Source organism: Bos taurus, chromosome 29 (genome assembly GCF_002263795.3).
Source record: "Bos taurus isolate L1 Dominette 01449 registration number 42190680 breed Hereford chromosome 29, ARS-UCD2.0, whole genome shotgun sequence".
In the NCBI taxonomy this organism is placed as follows: domain Eukaryota; kingdom Metazoa; phylum Chordata; class Mammalia; order Artiodactyla; family Bovidae; genus Bos; species Bos taurus.
Genome location: NC_037356.1, coordinates 21,187,651 through 21,194,366, shown reverse-complemented (window position 1 = coordinate 21,194,366; position 6,716 = coordinate 21,187,651). Strand labels below are relative to the sequence as shown.

The 6,716-nt window shown below is 35.4% G+C and overlaps 1 pseudogene; it reads right to left on the bottom strand.

Moving 5' to 3' along the window:
• Positions 1–3,254: 3,254 nt before the first annotated feature.
• On the bottom strand, positions 3,255–3,955 carry LOC107131957 (serine/arginine-rich splicing factor 3-like; annotated as a pseudogene).
• Positions 3,956–6,716: the final 2,761 nt, after the last annotated feature.

The window sequence follows — 6,716 nt, the reverse complement described above, 5'->3', positions numbered from 1 at the left end:
CCTCAGAGACAAATGATCACTTTTCAGAAGAAAATCAAATTTGTACATTTTAATTGAGATGCAGTTGATCAATTTTACTATTACATGCTGATGGAAAAATTTCCCAGAGCAATCTGGTCTCTGAGAAGCACAGAAATTCAGAGACTTGAATTACATAGCTATTAGAGATTTGGGGGCTTTTGTGTTGTCTAATAAAGGGAGAAAGTTGACAAATTTACCACTGTATAGATAAGAATACCAAAGTAAGCCAACCATTTAAAAATGTTCTTAATATAAAATTTTAGTGTACAAAAGCTATAGACAAATCCAACAAAATATAAGAAATGTGAAATTTTATTATTGGAGAATATGATTTTCTAAAATTATGTTTAATGCCTTAGACCATATTATTAGCAAAGGCAAATGGCTATTATTGCTGGTAAAATGTGGTCATGATCAGTTAATTGAATATTGGAAGAAACTGTCATAAAAAAAGAAAAATTTTAAGATGTAATAATACAAAATAGATATTGTCTATAGTCAGAGATGGCAGTGTCCATTATGTACTCTTCACAGGTGAGTTAGGTACTTTTTCTTCTTTATTACTGAATGTTTTTGCTTTGATCATACAGTATACCCCAACTTAGGGAATGGGTGTAGTAATCTATTTCTTTTGCTACAGTTAAATGAAGATATCTCAAACTCAGCATTATTTGCATTTTGGGGCCAAACTTTCTTATGGAAGGTGACCCTGTGCTGTATAGGATGCTCAGCTTCATTCCTGGACTCTACCCAGTTATGAATGCCAAAATATCTGCAAAGTATTGCCAAATGTCCCCCCGGTGTGGGGGCAAAATCACTCTTGATTGAAATCACTGAATTATGTATTTGAATGTTCTTACTGATACCCCTTGCTATGATAATATGCTAATTTTAAAGACAACTTGTCAATTTGTACTAAGTAGCCTTTTGAGATTTTCACGGGAATTGCATTGAGTTCATACATCAAATTGCAAGAATTTCTATCAATGAGTCTTACAATCCATGAACATGATATATCTCTGTTTAGTTAGATTTGTTTAGTTTATCTAAGCAATGCTTTATAATTTTTCTCACATTTTATTTTCTAAATTTATCCTTGACTATTATGTTAGTTTTGACGTTATTTCAAATGCAATTTGTCTTAATTTTCAGAATGAATTATTCTAGTTACATAAAAACATAATGACTTTTATATATTGATCTTTTATGCTGTAATACCACTAATCTCACATATTGGTATTCCCGTAGATTCTGTAGGAATTTTTGCTAATAAGATTGTGCCTTCCTTGAATAAAGAGTGTTTTGACATTTCCTTTCTAATCTTTATGACTTGCAAGTTTACTTGATGGCCTTAGTTCCCTGGTAAACCATCTAATTTCATGGCTACAGTCACTGTCTGCAGTGATTTTGGAGCCAAGAAAATAAAATCTGTCACTGCTTCCACTTTTTCCCCTTCTATTTGCCATTAAGTCATGGGACCAGATTCCATTATCTTAGTTTTTTTTAATGTTGAGTTTCAAGTCAGCTTTCTCACTCTCCTATTCACATTCCTCAAGAGGCTTTTTGCTCCTCTTCACTTCTGCCACTGGAGTGGTATCATCTGCATATCTGAGATTATTGATATTTCTCCCAGCAATCTTGATTTCAGCTTGTGATTCTTCCAGCATGGCATTTTGCATGATGTACTCTGCGCAGAAGTTAAATAAGCAGGGTGACGATATATTGTCTTGTCATACTCCTTTCCTAATTTAGAACCAGTCAGTTGTTACATGTCTGATTCAAACTATTGCTTCTTGACTGGCATACAGTTAGTAAGGTGATCTGGTAGTCCCATTTCTTTAAGAATTTTCCACTATTTGTTGTGATCTACACAGTCAAAGGCTTTTGAGTGGTCAATGAAGCAGAAGTGTTTTTCTGGAACTCCCTTGCTTTCTTTATGATCCAACGAATGTTGGCTATTTTCCTAACTTACTGTTGTTTTTTTTGTGTGTGTGTGTGGTCTTCTTTTTATTAGTTTCTGAAATTTTAGCTTACATTACTGCTATTAGGTATTTCTTCTTTTCTAATATAGACATTTATAGCTGTGAATTTTCCAGCTTCACTTTTTACTTGGTATGTGATCTGGAACAAAAGCTTAATATTCATTTGTCAGTTATTCTGTGTGTATGTGTTTTAAGGATTTTTTGATATATTAACGTTCTTAAAATGGGAACTGAAATGGAAAGTGTCCCATATATGTTAATTTTTAATATGATTGTTCTTTGGATGGATCTGCCTGTTAGCTAGAACACTAGAGTGGGTTGCTGGTCCCTTCTCCAGGGGATCTTCCCCACCTAGGAATCGAACTCAGGTCTCCCACATTGCAGGCAGATTCTTTACTGTCTAAGCCACCAGGGGAGCCCTAAATTCAGGAAATATAATAAAATAAACCATTTGGTTGACATGATAGAAGAATTTCAAAAGTAGTTGAATTTAATTTGACACACCAAAAATCTTGAGAACACACAGTATCATCACTCAAATCTCTGAACTCTTCATATTATGTTTTGTAACCAAAACTTTATCCCAAGGATTCACAAAATGTGTTACAAATGACAGCATGGAAAATAATCTTGCCCAGTAACTCCAAGTTCAGCTCTACAATGTACCCTTAAAATGGCAGGACATTGGTATCTTGAGTAGATTCAAATTTCCAAATAAAGTAGGTTACAAGGAGCTATGTATTCATATATGGCAACCACAGAAGAAACTTATGACCTAAAGCAAAGTTAAACTAACTTTCTTGAAACTTTTTAGATTCTACACCAGTTGGACAACCTCTCATCTGGTCTGAAGACTAGTGGAATTTTCAAACCTCTAATCTTGTTTAAGGGCTCAGCTTTAAATTTTCCCTTCTGGCCTGTATTCACAGCAGCTTTTAAAGACTGCTTTCTTAACTGCAGCTGCATACCATTTCCCAACTATGGAAAAGTCTTCAGTTTTTTCCAGTTTTTTTTTGTTTTGATAATATTAAATATTACACTTTAGCTGTGCAGGAGTTAGAGGTTATGCAAGGACTTATCAGTCTATGTAAGGCTGAAATTCAAAAGCAAATTCATTTGCTTAAGGGAACATTCTAAAGTAACAGTTCTTGATATTACATGCCTCATATGATCCATTCCAAACCATCGAGGATTACAACTTCATGTGTCGCTGTTAACGATAGACAAAGAAATGTGAACAGCTAAAACATTTCAAAATGCAACAAACTTATGAAGTCTCAAACAGAAGTTGAATTTTCTGTACATACTCTTGTCAAAGTTATTTCCTATATACCACATTCCTCTAGAAAAATGGTCTTCTATTGACCTAGATTGGCTACGAGACCTAGAGAAAGATAGGCGCAGCTTCTGATTTCTCTTCTGGGACAGTGATCTCTCTCTTCCCCTATCTTTAGAAAGGGACCTAGTCCTGCTGCAAGAGAAACTTCTCTTGTCTTGGAGATTTGTGTCAAGGTGGAGTACTCATCCTCTGATTAATCATCTCTAAGGCTGCAACCCCAGAAGGGCAGTGGGCCACAATTTTGACTTATCTTTTCACCTTCTGGCAGTTCCATTTTTACTTGGCAGCCACATAGTGTTCTCCCATTTAAATTTCAGACAGTACCCGCTGCATCTCGGGGATCTTCAAATTCCACACTAGCAAAGTCTGGAGGGTTTCTTGCAACCCACACACTTTGGAAAAAGTTGCACAGTCATTTCTGACTCTCTGTGATCCCATGGACTGTAGCTGGCCTGGCTCTTCTGTCCATGGAATTCTTCAGGAAAGAGTACGGGAGTGGGTTGCCATTTCCTTCTCCAGGGCACACACTTCAGAGTGGTCCATAATAGCCAAAGGCTCATTCCAATTCAGTCTTTTTATCATTGTTTCCAAGGTTACCTACATAAACTTTACAGTCCAATCACCAGAAATCATGTATTTTGAGGTCATGGGTTAGAAATGCAGAGACTCACATCCACCATCCTATGCTGATTCTTCCTGGATGCCTTCTGCCTGGCATCCCCTGATGTTTTGGCACACCCAGCATCCATGAAATAGTCAGCTCATGTTATTAAATAAAAGTCGCAGGCTCTGGCCAGAAGGTTTTTTTTTTTTTCATTCAAACAATGTTCTTCAATTTAGTCACCCTCAGTAGCTAGGAGTTATTTCAATGATACATGAGACATTCCTGGAAGTCCTCAGTAGGATTGGCCACTGGAACCAGGAAAAAAAATGCTTTGCATAAATTCAGTAAATGAACTTTCTCATTCTTCACAGATAGATGATCAGTTTTTAGAAACAGCTAATTGTTCTTGTTGCTAAACAAGGCAGGTTATGAAGTTCATCACTAATATTTATGATTTTAAATAAGATGGGATCAAAATAGTGGTTCATTTTTCTCTTTACAAGACTAACTTGAAGGGTGGAGTTTCAAAAAATGTCTTGAATATGGGTAATATTGGGAGGTAAACCGTTAAGACATCAGTGATCGCTTAATTTTATCTGGGTTTGGACATTTGTTTAAATCAGAATCAAGCAAATAAACTAAAAAAAAAAAAAAAAAAAAGTCTAACACTACAGTGAAACAGCTAAATGTGACCCTCATGGATTTATGTGCTAGTCCTTCAGAAACACACATAATACTGCTTGAACTCTGTGTCAGTTAAATCCCATTTGAATTTGTCCAGAATCAGATATGACTGAGCTATTTTGTCTAGGCTTTCCCAAGTTAAATTATGCTGAGTTTGTGGTAGCCTTAACTGAAAAATACAAGGTTCCAGGTGAATAGCAGTTGATGGTTGTTTCTGCTTCAGGGCAATCAGAGACACCTCAACAGTGGTGGTTACTTTGAGGTTCTGTTCAGGATTTGTCATATGGGGGAGTAACTAATTTAAATCTGCTTCTTATTCTCCCCTTTTTGATCAGTCTCCTTCATCTTCTAGTTTACGTGAGTTATTATTCTGCCATTTCTCGTCTTTGGTTTTCTCCCTTGTCTTCCTTTGTTATGCCCCTTCCATTTCCATTCTTACTGCTAAATACCATATTTTTCCTATTTCTTAGTAAAGATATTGAAGACATAAATTTGATTGTATCATTCATGTTTTCATGTCAGGGTTATAAAAAATAGGTCATCGATTATCCTAAGGTTTGGCTATAGTCAAGCTTTTGTCTTAATGTCTCTCTTCTGTACTATGACTAGAAGTGAAGGTCACTTGGGATCCCAGATCCCAGGAAAGCTTTCTAACTAGCCCAGATGGCAGGAGGTATAGGCGCTCTGACATCTCATTCAAAATTATTCAGTATTATTGGCCATATGATGACTTTGCTTATGCTGTAATTACAGCACTATGAATTATTTTATAACTGGAGATTTATAACTTTTAGTCTCATTCAAATATTTTGCCAGTCCTTCAGCTCCCCTCCGTTTGTTTTCGGCATCTATGAGTCTATTTTCAGTCTGTTTTGCTTGTACTTTTTTCTTTTTTAGATTTCACATAGAAGTGAGAGCATATGGTATTTGTCTTTCTCTGACTTCTTTCACTTAGCATAATACCCTCCATGTCCATCCATGTTGCCACAAATGGCAAGATTTCGTTCATTTTTAAGGCCTATATGCCATTGTACATATATCATTTTTTAGTCCATTTGCCTGTTAATGAACATTAAGGATGCTTCATATCTTGGTTACCATAAGTTCTGTGATGAATACTGGAGTATATATACATTTTTTTGAATGAGTGTTTTTGTTTCTTCTGGTAAATAATCAGAGGTAAAACTGCAGGATCATATGGCAGTACTATCTTTAATTTTTTGAGAAAACTTTAAAACTTTTTCCATAGTGGCTGCATCAGTTTTATAATATAGCCCCACCAGCAGTGCCTGAGGGTTACCTTTTCTCCACATCCTCACCAATAATTGTCATTTGTTGTCTTTCTGATGACAGTTATTGTGACAGCTGTGAGGTGCTATCTCAGCATGCTTTCCTTTTGTAGTTCCCTGGTGATTAGTTATGTTGAGTATCTCTTCATGTACCTATTGGTTTCTGTATGCATTTTTGGGGAAAACATTTTTTTCAGGACCTCTCTCTATTTTTTGTAATCCAGTTTTGTTTTTCCTTATAATGAGTTGCGTGAGTTCTTTATATATTTTGAATTATTAATCTTTTATTTTATATATATAATTTACAAAATCTTTTCCCATTTAGTACATGACCTTTTAATTGTGTTAGTGTTCTTTGCTGTGAATAAGCTTTTTAGTTTGATGTAGTACTGTTTGTTTATTCATGCTTTTGCTTCCCTTGATTGAGAAAATATATCCAAAAATAATTCTAAGACTGATGCCCAAGAGCATGTTGCTTATGGTATTGTCTAGAAGTTTTATGGTTTAAGGTCTTAATATTTAAGGCTTTAATCCATTTTGAGTTTATTTTTGTATATAGTGTGAGAAAGTAGGCCAGTATGATTCTTTTGCATGTAGCTGTCCAGCATGTAGCTTCAATCATTTATTGAAGATGCCGTCTTTTCTCCATTGTGTATTCCCGTCACTTTTGTCAGAGTAATTAACCATAAAAATGTGGGTTTATTTCTGGGCTCTCTATTCTACTTCATTGATCTCTGTGTCTGTTTTTGTGCAAGTATTATGAAACTGAAAGTGTTAGTCACTCACTAATCCATGTA